This window comes from Peromyscus californicus, unplaced genomic scaffold, assembly GCF_007827085.1.
Source record: "Peromyscus californicus insignis strain IS unplaced genomic scaffold, ASM782708v3 Scaffold_7__1_contigs__length_154581171, whole genome shotgun sequence".
In the NCBI taxonomy this organism is placed as follows: Eukaryota; Metazoa; Chordata; class Mammalia; order Rodentia; family Cricetidae; genus Peromyscus; species Peromyscus californicus.
In genome coordinates, this window is record NW_026294595.1 from 9,565,696 (window position 1) to 9,585,368 (window position 19,673).

At 51.5% G+C, this 19,673-nt stretch overlaps 1 protein-coding gene and 1 long non-coding RNA gene across 7 annotated transcripts in view; one reads left to right on the forward strand and one right to left on the reverse strand.

Moving 5' to 3' along the window:
• The window catches only part of Cercam (cerebral endothelial cell adhesion molecule), a 32,811-nt gene extending 14,245 nt beyond the window's left edge, over positions 1–18,566 (reverse strand). The window contains exons 1-2 of one of the 6 annotated variants that reach the window (XM_052726241.1): positions 9,382–9,540; positions 4,848–7,193 (exon numbers count right to left, since the gene is read on the reverse strand). The gene's annotated coding sequence lies outside the window, so the exon portion shown is untranslated. Of the gene's footprint in view, positions 1–4,847; positions 9,052–9,381; positions 9,541–18,100 lie in introns of those variants that run through there. The other 5 variants (XM_052726240.1, XM_052726242.1, XM_052726245.1 and 2 more) reach the window with 5 other exon arrangements.
• Positions 16,667–18,942, forward strand: LOC128102470 (uncharacterized). Its single transcript, XR_008215421.1, has 2 exons — positions 16,667–17,796; positions 18,560–18,942. It is a non-coding gene; the product is annotated as an uncharacterized LOC128102470 (long non-coding RNA).
• The last annotated feature ends 731 nt before the right edge of the window (positions 18,943–19,673 follow it).

Consider the following 19,673-nt stretch of genomic DNA (forward strand, 5'->3'; position numbering starts at 1 on the left):
CCTCCAGGCCCCACCCAGCTCGGCAGGCAGCCCTGTGTCTGGCACTCCCACCCTCGGTCCCGTGTTCTAGCAAATGCCCTCATTCTGTCCCTGACCAAGGAACCCCAAGCCATGTTTTGGAGAAAAGAGGCAACTGTGGCCTGGCAACTCTCTTCACAGCCCCGAAGTCTTCCTCCTTTCCCAAGCCAGCTTCTGCTGTCTTTTACAATGGAAGAGGTTTCCTCTCCTCCCAACAGAAGAGCCCCAGCCTCCATACCATCTCTTTCCTGTACCCACAACCTCTTCTCCTCCGGTCTTCCTTACGAATTCCAAATGACTTTAATCTCCCCAACTTAAAATAAGAAAACAGCGAGACATCTGGGAGGCCTCCGCAGCAGCCCTGTATCTCTCCCTCTAGAATGGAAAAATCTTTCATTTCTGTTCCCTACTTGACCCACAACAAGGCTCTCCTAGCATGACCAACATTCTCCAGCCACTCCCCCAAGCAGACCCTTCCTCCTCCAATAGTGCTAGTCCAAGAGGGGTCAGCAGCAGACAGCGAGAGCCACACCCTCTTCCTGAACCCTAACCATACTACTCCCCGAGTGTATCCAAACTCCACTTTCCCAAAACAGAATTCCGGTCTCCTGCAAACCTAAGATCTCTGCCCTTCTAAGGGAGGGCACCTCTGTGGACTGAAACCGAACACTCAGGTGTCTCTGTCCCATTCTGTGTGTCTCCTTTACATGGCCACTCTCCTGCATCTCATTAGTGCCACTCACACGGACACTACACTTTTCAACACCACCATGACCAGGCTTTCTCTCTGGAACTGACCCTGCCTGAAGCCCTTTCTTAAATGCCTAGCTGGTGTGATGGTGGCTACCTATAACCCCCATTTTTGGGAGGCAAGAACAGAGAGCAGGAGTTCAAGGCCAGCCTGAGCTACAGAGGAACAAGATCTTGTCTCAAAACAAACAAACGAACAACAACAGTCCAAACCTAGAGCTCCACCTTGTCTAGCTCCAGAATCTTGTTTTGCTCACGATTTTGGAAGCTGGAAAGTCCTACACAGTGTCTGGTGAGGACCTGTCCCTCACAGATGGCTAGGGCTGCTGAGATGGTAAAAGTGCTTGCCACCAAGCATGACAAGCATGATCCCTGGACCCACGTGGTGAAAGGACAGAGCCAAATCCTGAAAGATGCCCCGTGACCTCCGTGCATGCCTTGCATGGGTATGCATGTTCACACACATGATCAATTAATAAATGTAATAAAGAAAACATTTTAAAAAAAACCTCCCAAACCAATGGCTGGACGAATAGTTTGCCTTGCTTGTGAGGCTCTGGGTGTGAGTTAGAGCACCGGAAAACCAAATACACTCCTTGGCACTGCCCTCAGCAGAGATGGCAGCCCTGTGCTGCCTGCCTGTGAGTTCAGCGCCTGTGCTTTCCACCTGCTCCCCATCTTCTGCCCCACCCAAACCGGACACTTCACAGTCCCAGAAACCTCTGTGCTTTGGAATTTGTGTTGACCGTTTTCCTTCCTGCTTTTCTGGTCCCTCTGCCTAGACATGTCTTCCTCTTCCTGAACAGCTGAAGTCTCCAGTTCCCTCCCTGAAAAGCTGTCTGTCCCTGGGCAGTGCATCTCCAAACAGCATCCTATGTGAGCCCGCCCAGGCAGAAGGTACTTTACCAACACAGGATCCTAAGAGGCCACTCTAAGTCTTGAGGATATACAGATGCAGAGGCCCTCAGGTGCTGGTGAGCAGAAGAAGGAAGAAAACAGGCAACCCCACGAGTGTGTAATTTCAAGGTGTGGTGAATACTTTAAACAAATGAAGTCAAGTAAAGTCGAGCTGGGAATAGGGAACATCTGAGGATATGGTGTACCAAATGCAGCAATGGGTGGGTAAAAGGTCCTGAGATGGAACAGGCAAGAGAGTCAATGTGGCCAAAGCTAAGGGAGGATGTGGTGTGGGAAAAGGGGGAAGTCAGACAGGCAGGCACAGTCTACTCAGCCAGAGCCAGGAAGAAGTGTGGCAGGATTCTGGATTCTGGCTTTTTTTTTTTTTTTTTTTTTTTGAGACACGGTCTCACTATACAGCCCTGGCTGGCCTGGAACTCACAATGTACACCAGGCTGGCCTTAAACTCAGAGATCTGCCTGCTTCTGTCCCTCTAGTGCTGGGATCAAAGGTGTGTGCCATCATGTCTGGTTTTTTTAATAAGTTGAAAACCTATTAAAAACATTATGGGAGCCCGGGGTGGCGGTAGCACACGCCTTTAATCCCAGCACTCGGAGGCAGAGCCAGGCGGATCTCTGTGAGTTCGAGGCCAGCCCGGGCTACCAAGTAAGTTCCAGGAAAGGCACAAAGCTACACAGAGAAACCCTGTCTTGAAAAACCAAATAAAATAAAATAAAAGACTGCTCTAAACTGGGCATGGTGGAGCATACCTTTAATCCCAGCACTCTGGAGCAGAGGCAGGTGAATCTCTGTGAGTTCAAGACCAGCCTGGTCTAGTTCCAGGATAGCCAAAGCTACACACAAAAAAAATCCTGTCTCAAAAAACAAACAAACCCAAAAACAACAAAACAAAACAAACAAAGCACTTGCTCCAAAGCTACACAGAGAAACCCTGTCTCGAAACCCAACCCCCCACCAAAAAATAATAATAATCCCAGCACTCGGGAGGCAGAGGTAGGCAATCTCTGTGAGTTCGAGGCCAGCCTGGTCTACAGAGTGAGTTCCAGGACATCCAGGAATATACAGAGAAACTCTGTCTCGACAAACCAACCCCTCCCAAAAAAAAAACACACATAGCAACAACATTCCTTTGCTCTGGCTGCAGCTTAGAAGGCAGACATGGGGTTCCTAGCACAGGGAGAAACGAGTCTGGTGAGATGGGGTGACTCCCATGGGCCTTAGGGGTTGGACGTGGGAGACTGAGGAACAAGGATACTTCTGCAATGGGCTTGGATGGGGCAGACTAGGTACTGAATAGGGAAGACTGAAGAAAAACCAGGCCAAATATGAAAACTGGGCATACTTCTGACCTTATTTTGAGGTCACCAAGTGTCAATCCACCCATTTGCACTTTATTGGATCGTGAGATATATTATTTTGGTGAGGAGAGGTTGAGGCAGGGTCTCATCGTGTAACTCTGGGTGGCCTAGAACTCACCATGTAGACCTGGCTGGCCTTGAATTCCCAGAAATTCACCTGCTTCTGCCTCCTAAGCACTTGGATTAAAGGCCTGTGCCCATACCCAGCTATGAGACGTATTCTTGTTGTTTTGTTTGTTTGGGTTTTTTTGTTTGTTTTTATTTTTTGAGACAAGGTTTCTCTGTGTCACAGTCCTGGCTGTCCTGGAACTCAATTTGTAGACCAACTGGCCTTAAATTCAGAGATCAACTTGCCTCTGCCTCCTGAGTGCTGGGATTAAAGGCGTGTGCCACCATGCCCAGCTCTGAGATGTATTCTGAAAAGTGGCATGGGCAAGTTCACAGAGGTTCTGAAGTTACAGTGCTCATCAAAGCCAGGTCCTTAGACAAGTAGCTCAGGCCTCACCTGTGCAAATGTCAGCCAGGCAGGATAGCCCATGCCTGTAATCCCAGCACTCAGGAGGCTTAATGAAGCAAGACTGTCACAGATTCAAGGCTAGTTGGGGCTATGTAATAAGATCCTGTCTCAGCCATCCATTCCCCTCTCTTCCATCAAAACACAAAAGCTAGGATTTGTAGTGCTGGTCTGTAATCTTGGCCCTCTCAAGATTAAGCAGGAGACCCGAGCGTCTTAGGTCAGCATGGGCTACACAACATGTTCCATCCAGTCTTCATAACAAGACCCTACCTTATTAGAAAAAAAAAGCAAACATCAACCCCATCTCCACACCTAGGAAGTCTGAAAGTCTGGTGTGGAATTAAATGAACAGTTTCCTATTTAATTTTTTCCCTCCTTGTTGGAGACAGTCTCACTATGTACTCTACAATGGCCAGGAGCTCCTTACCCTTCTGCCTTAGACTCATGAGCTCCGGAATTACAGGTTTTTACTACCATATCTGGCTTTTTTCTTAGGGTTCTAGGGGTCAAACCCAGAGATCCATGCTAGATTCTATCACTCTCCCCACATGCCATTTGTTTTAAAGTTCCAGGTAATTCCGGCTCAGGCTGAGCTTGGAACTGTGTGCTGAGCCCTGACGTTCTGGGTTATGTCAGGTACTGGAAAGTGCCTGGCAAGTCGTTACTCCTGGAGTTCAGCTGGTTGAGTAGACTCTGGACCAGACAGCAACTGATGCTCTCAGGGTTTCTGCCCCTCAGCATTCTTGTGCCCCTCAGCCACTGTAGTTCTGCACAAAACCATGTGGTGGCGCCAGTACCCAGGGCTCCAGATGGACATCCTGAACTGAAGACCCTGGAAGAACTGTCCCCTTCCCCCAAGGTCCACATCCCACTGGGAACCTAAGGCTTGGTGCTCATGGGCATGTCCTTTACCAGGAAGGAAAGATGATACCAGAAAAATGTACCAGCCAAAAGCTGATACATTCAGATTGGAAGGGGTTAACTCTGGAGGGTTCGGGAGGTGAGCTAGAGGAGATCCCCCTGGTCACAGAAGAGTTAGGGGTGTCAGGCCTCTGGGACTTAGAAGTAAATAGCTCAGATGGAGTCCTGACACATGCCATTATATCCCTCTGCCTATCCTGCTCAACCTGTCTATCCTGGTGGGCACTACTTCCCTGCCAAGGGTAGGGGTAGCCAGGGCTTAGGGCTTCATCAGAGCTCTAGGCTAGAAGTTCTCACAGCCTGGCTCTCAGGTAGGCTGGGGATGGGCACTCGAAGCAGGGAGGATGCTTGGATGGAGCTCTTACCAGCTGTCAGCTTCCCGGCTCTTGGGTTGGAGGCTCTCTGGGCCCCTGTCCTGCTCTGTGGTCACAGAAGCCCACGATCCTGGCCAGAGGATGAGCCTTCACCCTGTTCTTGGTTCTGGGTGCAGTTGAACAGACCAAGAGACCAACCAGCCTGGGTACCATTCCCACCTCTGGTTCCAAGCCTAGTTCCAAGATGACCCAGGTTAGAGCAGAGACTTGTCCACTTTAGGCTCCTCTGTCCTTCATCTGTCCTATTTGAGGGACGATTGAGACCCCAGATCCCAACTGGAGACATTCTTGCCTAGTCTGTTTAAACTTAGCATACTCCGGCTTCTGCTCTAGAAATCGGTCCACGCCCCTCTTGTCTCCAGGGTCTCCACCCGACACCCACATGCTCCCAAGAACCACCCTCTCCTTGACTATGCCTCCGCTTTGAGGACCCCCAGATGTGGTTCCGTCCTCCGAGGTTCTGCCTCTGCTCTTAGGGGGCTGGGACTAGGCCAGCTGTTTTCCCTAAGCAGCCAGCTGTTTTGCCCATCAGAAGTAGCCCTGGCTCTTCTGCTAAAATCGTTTCTAGGTTGCAGCGTGGCAGTCCTACTGGCCAGGGCCTGGGAGTTGTTAACTCCTCGGGTTCGGGCAGCAGCATCTGCCTCCCAGCTTTCTGCATTCCCCAGACTTAGCAGAGACTTCTAGAGATCCCAAGAAGGCTAAGTATGGCTGTCCTCAACCCCCTCAACAACTAGCATGCCCCTCCACACAGAGCCTTGTCCCCAGGTGAATCCAAGTGAGGTTCAAATGTTACCAATCCCCACTGAGAATAATTATAATAATAGCTATCCTCCTGTTAGCCTTAAAGCCACCAGGAGTTTAATTAAATGCCTTACCAACTCATTTGACTTCGTTTTGACAACTTTGTGGCATAGGGGAGTGAGTATTTACTGAAGAGAGAAGAGGAAACCCAAGGTGTGAAGAGTCTCAGTCACCAAGAGCTGGTCGGCTGCTGCTCAGCCCGTTCAGAGGCTCTAGAACGGCCCTCTGAGCTGCTATTTAGGCCCCCCTGAGCCCTCTTTCCTAGGTCTGGGCTTGGGAGCCCCATCTATGAAACAGGAAAACCAACGGATGGAGTTAACACCACTAGTCCCAGATGAAGAGTTGGGCCAAGGCACCTTCCAAGTATTTATTAGTGATTACTCCTCCTGGTGGCTGCGGTTGGCCTGGGCGAGGATCCCAGCTTTGCTGCCTCCTGGCTGCCTGGCTTGGGGTTAGTGACTACCTCTCAGCCTCTCTGTCTCTAGAGCTGGAAAATGGAGACAAGATTAATTGCCCTTGGTTTTGACAATGCAGGTAAAGTGGTCTGCCCACAACCCACTTGAGGATTGGTGTGAAATGTCCCATCTTGCCAGTATGACTATTGACCACAATCAGTAAGGGGCAGAGAGACCCTTCCACCATAGGTGCCTCCAGCTCAGAGTGGCGCTGGTAGGTAGAGCTCCGTCATTACTGGCTCAGGAGTCCCCTCCACAGGCAAAGCAGGCTCAAGGTCACAGCAGTTACCTGGGTAGAGGGGTTGGGCCTGCCTTTGGATCTCCCAAGGCCTCCTGTTCTAACTCTACACCCCTGTGCCTTTTCTCCAGGGACCGGAACCTGCTCTGGGGAGAGGGCCAAGGAATAGGACAATCCCAAAGCTAAACTGGCCCAGAAGGTGACTTGGCTGCGGCTGGGTGGGATCTCAGGGTCTGGGAACGACTCCTCAGGATGCAGTGACCCGTGTTCTCCCCTTTTGTCCCCTCCTCTCTGCCCACCATGGGTCAGTTCCCTGGTCCCAGCCTAGACATCTGGAACTGGGGCAGACAAAGGACTGCGGGAAGGGACAATAACCTTCTGTCCATTTTCAGATGCTGGGCCAGGCCTGGCCAGGGCTGGGGGCCGGAGCCCCGGCGAGGCGGTGCCAGGCCCCCCGCGGGCAGCGGACAATGTTGGCAGTGATGGAGAGGAGGCATTTCAAAGCGTTTTGTTCCTCCTGACCCCCTCCCCTCCACACATCTCGCCCGGGCTCAGGGTGAGGCCCCAGCCCCACCCCCAGCCACCCAGGCCTTGCTCTGGGCGGCTTGGGGACTGGCCACATTCTTGACCTCAGGGGAAAAGTTTAGACTCTTTGCGCCCTGGGCAACAATAACAGTGTCACAGACCTGATTTAGGAGCAGCACTTACCATCACAAAGCCGCAGACAAAGGGCTGAGGCTGAGAACGCTCTGGCCTCAGAGCGTATTCCATGGCCAGGTTCTGTTCATTTCTCTCCCAGGTTCTGCCCAGGCCCACACTGCGCCAGGACACACCTGAGGAGAACTTGAGGCAGAGGGATGGAAGAGACAGAGTCCAACTAGGAATGAAGGAGTTTTGAGAGTCACTTCTTACTCTCCCATGACTCTATTAAGTGACCCTGAATAGTTCCTTCCCCACTTCAGGTCTCAGTTTCCCCATCTGTAATAAAGACGCCAAATAAACAACAACTCTGAAAGCAGAAGGCTCTGTCCTTGTGGCAGGAGGGTTTCAATAATGACAATGGCCAGGGAGGCCCATCTACTGAAGGCTGGGGCTACAGGCTCCCCTGAGCTTCACTAGTCAGGGATCAGCCTGGGTAACACAGTGAGATCCAATCTGCAAAGATGTCAGTGGTGGAGAGGGGAAGCATGTCCCTGCTACACGCTGGCTGGCACTTCCCAGGTACCAACTGCCCTGCTTACTAAGCCCTTTCTGGATTTCAACCCCTTTGATCATTTAAACCCCAATCAACCTCACAAAGCAGGTTTATCATTAACCTTGCTTTAAAGTTGGTAAACTGAGGCTAAAAGAAGTGGAGTGACTTGCCCAGGGCCAGGCCACTTTGCTCCTGACTGCCCCAGTGGGAAGGAGTGAGGAGGCAGCTGGCCTCTGCTGAGCTGGGGTGGAAGGGCCTCCCCTCCCAACAGAAGGCCATGAATAAATAAATATTTGATTATCCCCAGGGGGAATCCACCCCCAGAGCAGGTGCCTTTAAAAAATCTGGATTGATTCTTATCTATGAGCAGAGGTTGGCCTGGGTGGACCCCCAGATGCAGGGGACTGGACACAATGACACATATACATACCCCACTCCCCCACCCCCCAACCCTGTGGAAGCTAGGAATTAGAGGCAGCACGAGGGGTCATTTAAAGGTTTGTGGCACCAGCTTTAGGCTGTGGGTCTGTGTGGTGCCCATTTGGTGAACTTCAGTGATGGTCTCAGAACAGCACCTGAAGCAGTAAAGGGACTCCTCCAGGCCAGGACCCAAGGGCCAGCACATCTCACCTTACAGTGGCACCACTGGGACATCATGACATGTCATTAGCTTTCCTTTCCATGAAGTGGTTGGCTTTTGAATACAACATGAGGGCTATGGTTGGACACCAAGACCAAAGGGGTCCCTGTTACACAAAGACTAGCTGTGACTTCCGGGGGAGTCAGGACACTGCAGTGACCCTGACACCAGAGGGGGTTGTCTGGAGCCCTGACAGAAGGAAAGAGATCTGAAGTATTGTTCAGACTCCACTTCTCTTCCCCCTTACCTGACTTAAAGTCAAAGGAACTGAGCTATGTAGGTGGACAGGGAAAGAGAGGTGGAGGAGTGGCCCCCCTGACCCCCCTGACCTGACCTTTAGTCCCGTTGACTGCCACTCACCTGGAAGGAACAGCTGCCCAATTCTGAACTCATTCTGCAGCTATTTTTTATCTGCCCGTCTGTCTGTCTATCTATCTATCTATCTATCTATCTATCTATCTATCTATCTATGGACAGGGTCTGATGTAGCCAGTTTAGTAGTTTAGCCTTAAGTACCTTATATAGCCAAGGCTGGCCTTGAACTCCTCTTCTTCCTGTCTCCACTTCTCAAATGCTGGGATTATAGGCATGGACCACCATATCTCAGCTACTTTTAGAATATTAAGTGTGATTCTGTTATTATGCCAGTCAAATAGAATAGTAGGCTGGGTGCGGCAGTGCATGCCTTTAATCCCAGTACTTGGGAGGCAGAAGTGGATGGATTTCTATAAGTTCCAAGCCAGCTTGGTCTACATAGTAAACTCTAGGCAAGCCGAGGTCATGTTGTGAGATCCTGTCTCAAAAAGTGGCTTTGGGAAGTATGATGGCAGGTACCTGAGACTGAGTTTGAGGCAAGCTAGCTTAGGAAACATGGTAATTTTCTGTCTAAAAAAAAAAAAAAAAGTTGGCTTGGAATCTGGGGTCCTCCATCCCACTTCCATCCCAGCCTTGATCCCCTCCTCCCCACTTCATTCCCAGAAATGAAGTTTCTTCAGTTTCTCCAACTACTATCCTGTCCCTTCGACACCTCTCCCCAAACCACCACTGACACACATCAGTCACAGACAGTGACCGAGACCATCCAAACAGAAAACACCACAGCTCTTGGAGGCACAAGAGTTTATGGAGGCCCTAAGGAGCCCTAGGAACAACAGCCTTCCCCTCCCTGCCTGGCTTCAGAATAGAGGAGCACTCACCAGGCGAGCATCTTTGGGGTCCCCCTCAGCCTGGAGGTGGATGGAACTTCTGGGTGCTTAGGTACAAGATGACTGCCCGCCCAGCTCTTATTTTGGAGGGTTGGCCAGCCAGCCCATCCCAGGCCCAGACTTTCCTGGCATCTCCAGGCAGGAAGGGCACAGCCTGGGGGTTGGGAAGAGCAAGGGAAGATCATAAGCAAAGGCGTCTCCCAGAGGGCTTGATGTGACACTCAGCTCATTTTTCTCTGGACCTTGTGGGATGAGGGTCGGAGAAGCTAGGGGTCCAGAAGAGCCAGCAGAGGCTAATAGAGAGGTTGATCTGCCCCAGACCCTTGCCCCACCCCCACCCCAAGGCCAGGGAGGCCCACATGGAGGTGTTTGCTTTTCCTGTCTCCACACTGGTTCCATTCAGAGTGGCCCATCCCACCCCAGGCCAGCAGCCAAGGAACCAGTGCACCAGGGGGCGAGATCACCGACCAGCCTCCCTTCCATCCTTGTTGCGTGAACATGAGAACATGGCACAGGAGCCACAAGGGTCCCCCAGTTTCCTGGGGCACTGGAAAGAGAAGAGAGGGAAAAAGGACCAGACAGAGGAAGGTGAAGGAGAACACGGAAAAGAGGTTGAAAAACAAGAGGAACACACAGACACGGATGGGAAATCGAGCCTCTGAGGAGGCCCTGGGCATGCACAGGCAGAATGAGGAGCCACTGGGCAGAGGGCTGGGTCAGGCCTGGTGGCAGGGAGGGCTGGTCCAGAACCTCACTGCTTTGTTTTGTGCTAAGACACTGATGCTGGAATACTCACTTGAAAATGAGCATCCCCCTCATCCCTGGGCCAGGGGTCCAGGAGGAGTTGAGACCTGGTCTGTGGCCAAGGGAAAGAGAGTGAAAAGTTTCCCCAAGTCAGAAGGCCATGGGGGAGGTATCTCAGTGGGTCCTGCGCTTTGCTCTCCCTGACTGTCACATTGGTACATAAAGGGGGTAGAAAGGTCAGACATGCCCTTTCAGGCCCGTGAGAAAAATTCTGCCCATTTCCCTAATCCATATTTATTGGTGTGAGACACTGGGGTGGGAGAAAGCCCCTGCCCCCACCCACTGCCCCAGCCAGGCCAGGTTAGCACTAAGAACAGGCTCCATGTCACCCAAATCCTACTCTTTGTCTCCAGATTGGCTCCAGAGCCCACCCCTCATTCCCCATTGGGGTTGCCAAGCAACCAGGGAAGGGTAGCTGAGATATTTTCTTTATTACAAGCAAAAGCAAGACAGAGTTGTGGTCCCAGAGGGGGGCATAGGGTGCTGAGGGAAGGACACCCTGTGCTCTGGAGGGTCCACACTGTCCCCATATGTTCTGAGCATTGGCAGCAGGGAGATAGGATCCCAGAGCCCATCTGAAGCAGGGAGACATTACTGAGTGGTGGGAGATGGGAGGGGCTGGCAGACATCATTCCAGACTGGACAGTGCTACATGACAAGGTACTTCCAAGAGACTCAGATTTTCCTGTGACCACCAGCTGTTCTATCTGCATTAAGTCATTTCTTTCTTCGGTCCTATGCTTTCTCCTTAATGAAAACGGGAGTACTGTTGTATATTATCTCATTTAACCTCACAGAAATACAATGAAACATCCTTTCTCCCCTCTGGTTTACTGGTTGGGAAACAGAGGCTCAAAGATGTGATACCATGTGCTTAGCAGATAAGGCCAAGTGGCAATTCCTCAGCCCCAACTAGTTCTGCTGAGATGTTATTTACACATCATACAATTCATCTGCCCAGGGTGTAAATTTCAACATTTGTACATTCATGTCCTGTACCTGAAACTACAACTTATTTTATTCTTATATCACTCTAAAAATAGTTCCCCCCCTTCCCCACCCCCAAGACCAGCTTATAGTACAAGGGTAGAATTAGGAATTAGCATTCTACCAGCATTAGGGAGAATGAGGCAAGGGGATTGCCGTGAGTCTGAGGTTAGCTTGAGCTATATAATGAGTTCCAGGCCAGCCTTGGCTACAAAGTGAGACCTTGCCCTATGAAAGAAAGAATGAAAGAAAAAGAGAGAGAGAGGGAGGGAGGGAGGGGATGGAAGGAGGCAGGCAGGCTGTCTAGAGGTCAGTTGGCCCCATATCCATTACACATGGCTTCCCATTACCTTCCACTTTCGCCTACCCCCAGCCTTTGCCACCACTAATCTATTTTGTCTTTATAGGTTTGTCTGTTGTATTTCTCATACGTGTATCAGACAACATGTCTGAGTCTCAGTAACTTCTAACAGCTCCTACCTCCAGAGGGGCTCAGGCCCCAGAGGTGGTGGGGGCAGGTAGAACAGTTAAGCATGTGGTCTTTGCAGCCTGACAGATAGCTCTACAACCTCCATCCACCACTCAGAAGATCTATGCCTAGGGGCAAGGGGTTTACTGTCTCCCAGCCTCATGTTCTTGGTCTGTAAAATGAAGAGACGACCTGTCTCTCCCAGGGATATATCAGTGTGTGACAACGCCGAGCCAGGTGCCCGCTCCTCAGGATACTGTGGTCCCTGGATTGCAGGGGTCTGTGCAATGCTTGTTTAATCCTGTCCTAGGCACCTATTAACGGTGAAATGCTGGGGACGGAGTGGTGAACAGGACTTGATCCTGTCCATCCAAGCCATCCATTCCAGTGCAGAGGCAGACAAGACACTGCATAAACAGGACACGTACAGAGTGAGACACAGAGCTCAGGGACGACAAGAGCACAGTGTGAGGAGGAGGCCGGCTAGTCAGATGGTGACAGACTCATTTCTGAACTGAGTGTGGAGGCCAGGGCTCTGCACGTGCTGGGCCAGTGCTCTATGACTGGGCTATATTCCCAGACCTATTATTTATTTTGAAACAGGCCTCTCAAAGTTGCCTCGGCTGTGTTCAAACTTTGGGTTCCTCTGTCTCAGCCTCTTGAGTAGCTGGGACTGCAGGTGTACAGCCCATGTCTAGCTACCACAGCGGCTACTTGGAACTGAAAAGTTGGCTTTCACCATCCCCAGAGAGGAGTATCTGAGTAGGGACAGGGGACTCAGCTTCAGCATCTACGACTTCACGTATTGCGTTGTCAGTTCATTTCTTTCTTTCTTTTTTCTTTTTTTTTCTTTTTTGGTTTTTCGAGACAAGGGTTCCCTGTGCAGCTTTGCGCCTTTCCTGGAACTCACTCTGTAGACCAGGCTGGCCTCGAACTCACAGAGATCCGCCTGGCTCTGCCTCCCGAGTGCTGGGATTAAAGGTGTGCACCACCACCGCCCGGGCGTCAGTTCATTTCTAAAGGCGGGCTACCTGACCATCCACCAGGTAAGAGTGTCAGCCACCACTGCTTTCCCCAAGTCCCAGATCAGGTCTCAACACTTCCTGGACTCCTAGGCTTGCCTATGAAGCTCAGCACCTTCCAACCTCATTAGTCCACCCCTAGAACATACTCTGCACTGTCTGTTTATGCTTCTATTTAATTAATTTATTTATTTTGGTTTTTCGAGACAGGGTTTCTCTGTGTAGCTTTGGAGCCTGTCCTGGAACTCACTCTGTAGACCAGGCTAGCCTCGAGCTCACAGAGATCCGCCTGGCTCTGCCTCCCGAGTGCTGGGATTAAGGGCGTGTGCCACCACTGCCTGGCTATTTAATTTTATTACACTTATTTATTATGTGTGGATGGATGGGGATACATATGCCATGGCAGATGCAGGACAGAAGACAGCTTCTAGGAGTCAGTTCTCTCCTTCCATCCACCATGGGATCCCAGGGATCAGACACGAGTGATCAGTCTTCTTGGCAACAAACACCTTTACCCACCTTCTCCCATCTGTTTCCTGGTTTTTAAAGCTCAGTGCTGGGGTTCTAAGCTAGGGCCTTGGGAATGCTAGACAGATGCCAAACACTCTCTGCTATAGTCCCTGCCCTTGTATTTTTGTGTTTTCTTTTCTAACGTTTCTACTTATTTGTTTATTTGTTTTCCGAGAAAGGGTTTCTCTGTCCTGGAACTTGCTCGTTCTGTAGTCACAGAGATCCACCTGCCTCTGCCTCCCAAGTGTGCCACCACCACCTGGCTCATTTGTGTGTGTGTGCTCGAATGTGTGCCTGAGCAGGTCAGAAGAGGGAGCAGGATTCCCTGGAGCTGAAATTACCAATGGCAATGAGCTGCCCAACATGGGTGCTGAGAACCGAACTCTAGTCCTCTGCAAGAGCAGAAAGTACTCTTAACCACTGAGTGAGCTCTCCAGTGCCCCTCCTTTTGTGAAGGTTTATCTTTATTACTTTTAATTGTGTGTGTTTGCATGTGAGTACATGTACCTGAGGTATCAGATCCTCCTGGAGCTGAAGTTACAGGCAGTTGTGGCCCACCTGAAATGGGTGCTGGGAATCAAACTTAGGTCCTCTGAAAGAGCAACATGTGCTCTGTTTTTGTGGGTTTTATCTGTGTAGCCCTGGCTGTCCTGGAACTCACTGTAGACCAGCCTGGCCTCAGAGATCCACCTGCTGGGACTAAAGACGTGCACTGCTGGGCTTGGCTTTGGTTTTTTGTTTGCTTGTTTGTTTTGTTTTTTGTTTTTGGAAACAGAATTTCTCTGTGTAATAGCCCTGGCTGTCCTGGAACTCACTTTGTATACCAGGCTGGGCTGGCCTTGAACTCACAAGAGATCCACCTGCCTCTGATGGGACTAAAGGAATACACTACCACGCCCATCTTGGTTTTGAATTATTAATCCTCCTGCCTCAGCTTCCCAAGTGCTAGTATTACAGGCATATGCCACCACACCTAACGTTTTGTCCATTCTTTATTGATCTTTTACCCATTTGTCTTTAAGTCATTTTCTTTTTCATCCATCTACCCATTCATTTAATTATTGTATTAATAAAGCATTCATTCATGCACTTATCTGTCATTCATTCAACAGATGTTTCCTGAGCAGCCTTTGTGCTGGGCAGTGTTTGGTCAAATCCTTGGTAAAATGCCAGTTCTGGCAGGAAGTGCACACACTGGGTGTGGATGTCTCTGCTGTTTTCTTTCTTTCTTTCTTTGGTGTGTATGTTTGTTTGTCTGTTTGTTTTTCAAGACAGGGTTTTTCTGTGTAACAGCCCTAGCTGTCTTGGAACTCACTTTACCCAACAGGCTGGCCTGGAACTCACAGAGATCTGCCTACCTCTGCCTCCCAAGTGCTAGGAGTAAAGGAGTCTGCCACAATGCTCAGCTCTTCACAAGGGGAATAGAGAACTGGTTTTCATAAAGGCTAGATGAGTTGTATGTACACAGATGCCCAAACCTGTGTGTAGTTGCATGCACACATGTGCTGGAGGTGTGATAAAGCCTTTCTTGTTGGAAGCAGGGGCCAATGTTTAGATTTTCCCAATACCACAGAGGGCAGCTATAAGGAGCCCACTTTACACAGGTCATAACCACAGTTCAACTCCTAAGAGTTCACCTGCCCTAGAAGCCATGGTAATGCTGCTGCTTCCAGAAGTTTTCTCATATCTTCCTGTTGGAATGAATCCCTGCCTTCTATAACCCCAGAGCAATCTGCCAAAACTTCAATTAGAGAGTGTGTCCACCTGGCTCTTCTCCTTTCTCTGGGTGGGTTAGATAGCAACACTCTGTCATCTTTCCCCTCCCTTAGCTGACAATGAACACACTAGGTGCTCACTAATGGTGTCAATTTAGGTGGACCCTGCTCTGCTACTGCCAGCTTTCACCAGCAAATCAGCAATAGCTTAACTCGTCTGGATCAGATCATTCAACTTCTGCTTCTTCCTCCCACTTCATCCTCAGCAAATCTAAACATGTAAAAGTGCACTTGTCTGTTGAGGCCTTTCAGGATCCCTGTGGTGTTTAGGGTAAAAATCACAGATCCTCCCAGTGTTCTACCAGGCTTAGCAGGGTGGGCTTCCGATTCATCTGAAACTCTCTGAGCTCCAGACACTGGGAATCCTGACCCTACTCAGAAGTTGTCATGATCTTTCCTGCTCAATGGCTTTGAAGCTGATGGAACTTCTGCCCCCCGAAGTGTCCCTCTTTACCCACCCCACCCTCAACTTACTTTCTCTGGACTTCATTCTCTCTGATCTGCCTCAGCTGTACACTGGGTTACCTCCTTTGGGAATGTCTGTCCTTTGCTGTCCTGACTACCACAGGGTAGGCATTCCATAATGTGCAATGGCCAAAGGCAGGATTTGCTCTGGCTCCTCATTCCCTGAGGGTAATGGTAAGGGAGCCAGCCTCAGGGCTGTGCATGAGCACTCGCTCGAGGCTCTTGGTTAGACCCCTAGTACTACAAACGAACCAAACCAGGAGTGCTGATGTGGCGAGAAGGTGGCAGGAGGAAAAAGCCCTTTTCTGCTCTCCACTCCTGCAGTTTCACGCCCAAGCCAGCCAGGCTGTGTTCACACCAGACCGCAGTGGATTATCATTTAAGCAGTGTCTCCTGGAAGCCACTGCTTTGAGCACACTTATGCTGCTTCCTCTGCATCTGCTAAGTAAGGAAAGACTAGGAAATAGTTTGCAATAGGTTGGACAATCTTAGGTTCCAACCCTGCTTCTATCACCTCCCAGCTGGCTCCTAGTCACAGGTCTGTTTCTTTATCAGTAAAGAAATATATATTTACTTGATATATATTTATATATCTACTGATATATATCTATTTCCCAGGTTGTTGCCAGAATACAGCAAGATGCTGCCTTTCTTAATCACTCACTCATTATCTGAGGTGGAGTTTTGCTATATTACTCAGGTTGGTCTGGAACTCCAGGATTCAAGTGATCCTCCTGCCTCAGTTGCCCTGAGTAGCCAAGACTACAGGCACTTAGTGCCTGGCACATGGTACACTTACTGTCAGGACCAAGGGGAACATTCCCAGAGTTGAGATTTAGCTAACAGGGCTCCATCTCTTATAAAGCCAGAAGCCATAGTTTGTTAACTTTTGTTAAGGAAACTTCGAAAGCCTGTGTAGTTGGTTTTTAGTCGCAGGACATGCAAACATCTACACACATTTAATGTGTGGTTGAGGGAAGGTACAGTAGGAGACAGGTTCCAGAGCCACAAAGAACCACCGGACCCACTTCCTGGGCTAGTGAGGAGAATCAGGCAAATCTACAATCACAGTGCAGCTGGGCACATGGCAGGGCTGCCCAGAGGGTGAGGACAAGAGAACATTTCAGGGTAAAAGTGCAGTGTGCCATAGAGGAGGTAGGGTGCTGGAAGAACCCTGGGGAGGACAGAAGGCAGGTTGCATGAAGATGCCAGCCATTCACTCCCTTCTGAGGTGTGACACTCACTGGGGAAGCCGGTGAGGCTGAGCTCTGGGAATGAGAATCGGTGTGGTATGTAGCCAGCAGATTGGACCTTTCCTGAATCAGATCTGCACAGGGTACACATTAGACCTTCCATAGAGCTCCTGTACCTCTGGATGGGTTGGCCATCCGAAGGAAGACACAGAAGACAGGTATTAGCAGATTGCCCGCCCTTTCACACCCACCTGCCTCCCTCACCACGCTAGGTGTCCAGGAGCCTGGGAATCAAGCACTTGTCCTTGGGGAGGGGAAGGGGCAGCCTCCAGATCCCTCTTGGGGGTGTGGTCTCTGGAGACTGCATCCTCAGTCTGTTGGTTGGGACTACAGGCTCCCCCCTTATTTTTCAGATGAGCGTTCTAAGGGGAAGGGGGATGGTGACCCTCTGACCTCCAGGCTGTTACCCCTTCACATTCCAGAGAAACCCCTGGGAAGGAGCTTTAAGGAGCGAGGACTCCAGAAACCACAGATAAAGATGTAGCTGGGAGGCAGCTTGGGCCTTAAAAGATTCTGGGGTCCTCTGGGCACTCTCGGGGGGAGTTCAGCCAAGCTCAGAGAGGCCCGATTCATGTCCTGAGTCTAGGACCGAGATGTGGGTGCCTGGCCCTGGAGGGAGGGGGCCACCGGCAAAAGGGTCAGGCTGAGAGAGCAGGCGGGGCATCGGGAGTGGAGGGTGCTGAGTGGGGGTGGGAGGGCGCAGGGTCCGGCCGGTGCAGGGGGGGCGGCCCCCAGGGAGGGGCATGCTATGTCTTTAAGAGCTGCCTGAGCGCAGGTTGCAGCTGCCTGGCCAGACCGAAAGACAGCGGAGATTCATTACCCGTCGACACAATGACCATTGATGGCCCCGTGGCGTTATTCAAATCCAGTACCAATTGCAGCCGAGCCCCTTTCTCCGCGCCAGGCCCGTATTGTTGGAGCGGCCCACTAAAAGCCCGCCCCGGCCCCGAGCCGCCAGAGGCGCCCGCTCGGGTTCAGCCCTGCGCCTCGCCAGCACGCCGGCTCCCGGTCAGGCTCCCTGGGAGCTGCAGGTGACCCGGCGGCGCATTCCGGTGCTCCCCGCCGCCCGGGCTACCGCCACCCGCGACTCAGCCACAAGGAAGCAGAGAGCGCCCGAGCCGGTGCGTGCGCGGGGCCGGGCGGGGGAGGGGGCCCCGTGAGTCCAGCACCCTAGACCCCGGGCTCAGAGACGCCACCGGCCTCGGGCCCCAGTTTTCTGGATTCCCGGAGAGCCCAGTCTGGGGGCGGGGAGAGAGGAGCCAGGGTTCCCCTGGGCCTGACAGGATATTCCTCCAAGCTGGGGTGGCCCAGAGACACAACGCGGGTTACTCTAGGGACCCTTGGCCACGATGGAAGGAAACACGCTGGGGGCGATGGGGATGCCCGTGCAGGGCCGAGATCTGCATGCCCGCTCGTCCACCTTACCGCGGGATGGGCTGCGATTGATGAGCTTCTGCGAGGTATTCCGACGCGCAGCTCCCGAGATCTGGTGTGCGCTTTTAAGAAGCCAGGCAGAACCCCGCGGGAGACCGGGGCCCTGAACTCAGGGGCTTCGCCACTGATTGTCCAAACGCAATTCTTGTACGAGTCTGCGGCCAACCGAGAATTGTGGCTGGACATCTGTGGTTGAGCTCCGGGCTCAACAGAAACGGGGTCCGCAGAGAGGAGGTCCACGCTGGGAGACCCCGGGGCGGCGGCTGGCAGGTCCCAGCAAAAGCATAGTGGCCCCAGTCTGGCGCTCAAAGAAGGGACACTAGTCCTTGCGACCAGCGCCGCCATCCTCATCCTCACCTCCTTCCTTCGTCTCCTCCTCTGCGGGTGATCTGTGTCCGCTGGCAGGGTCCTCCAGTTGATCGCACTGGTTTTCCCGTTTTCAAATTTCAGCCGTAACGAATCTGGCACACAGCGGCGGGACCCGAATGTGGTTCGTGCAGCCGGTCCTTGGCCAGAGCCGCAGTTAGTCGGGGTGAAGGCAGACGCCAGCAGAATTCGTTCGCTAACTCGTTTTGAATTTGTTCTAACCTGTCCCCTAACCAGTACTCCCAAACAACAGCAACAAAAAAAATCCGAAATCAACCCGTATATCCCAAATCAGCCAACCAACCCCTCCCACAAGCTCCTCTGGACCGACTGATGGGCTGAGCCTCCCACCGCTGCCAGAAACCGAGAAGCTGGGGAATGATGCGCTCTAGCCGGGCAACCGCCTCGGTTTTGGAAATAAGAACTTGGACAAACGAGTCCTCATTAAAGAAAAATCTTCAGAGGTAGTGGGACTTGTTTCTTTCCTCAAAAGCAAGGGCCATGAGTTGCACGGGAGGGGGCTGTCGGCGCTGATGGGCTGAGTCACCTGTCTCTGACCCCTTTCTGCCAGAAACGAAAATGACCCGAGTGGACTAGGATGAATGGGCTCCGGCCAATTTGCGCGATGGCACTGGCACCCCGGATGGGGAAAGCTAGTTTCCTCAGCCCATCCTCCTGAATGCTCAACATTAACTGGGGTGCCACAGCAGCAGGGAAATCCCCTAGCCACATCAGCTGCAGAAGGCATCCTCCAACTTATCCCCAGTAGCTGAAGCTCAGGAGGTACTACTGCAGGGAGGGAGTGTTACAGAAACCAGGACAAGCTGGCCTTCTAAAAATGACAAGATGTGAGAGCAATGACACGGCCTGACATCAGCACAGTCTCAACAGTGCTTGGCCCCAACACTGGCCTTAATCTGCACCCAGCCAGTCCTTACCAGTAATCCCAACATAGTTCCCCCACCCACACAAGCCCAGAGGTCTGCTCTGTGGCAGTGCCTGGGAACAGCTTTCCAACCAGGGCTGTGTGTTCTCCACTCCCAATTGGCCCACATTAGGCGCTCTCATCTATGTAGGGTAAGGAATTCTGCCTTACTGACATTTAATGAAAAGCAACACTTTGGGTCGATGAAGCTTTTTTCTGCAGGTCATGGAAGTCATGGGGCTCAGCAGTCTTACTTAGGCCACCCCTCTCGTG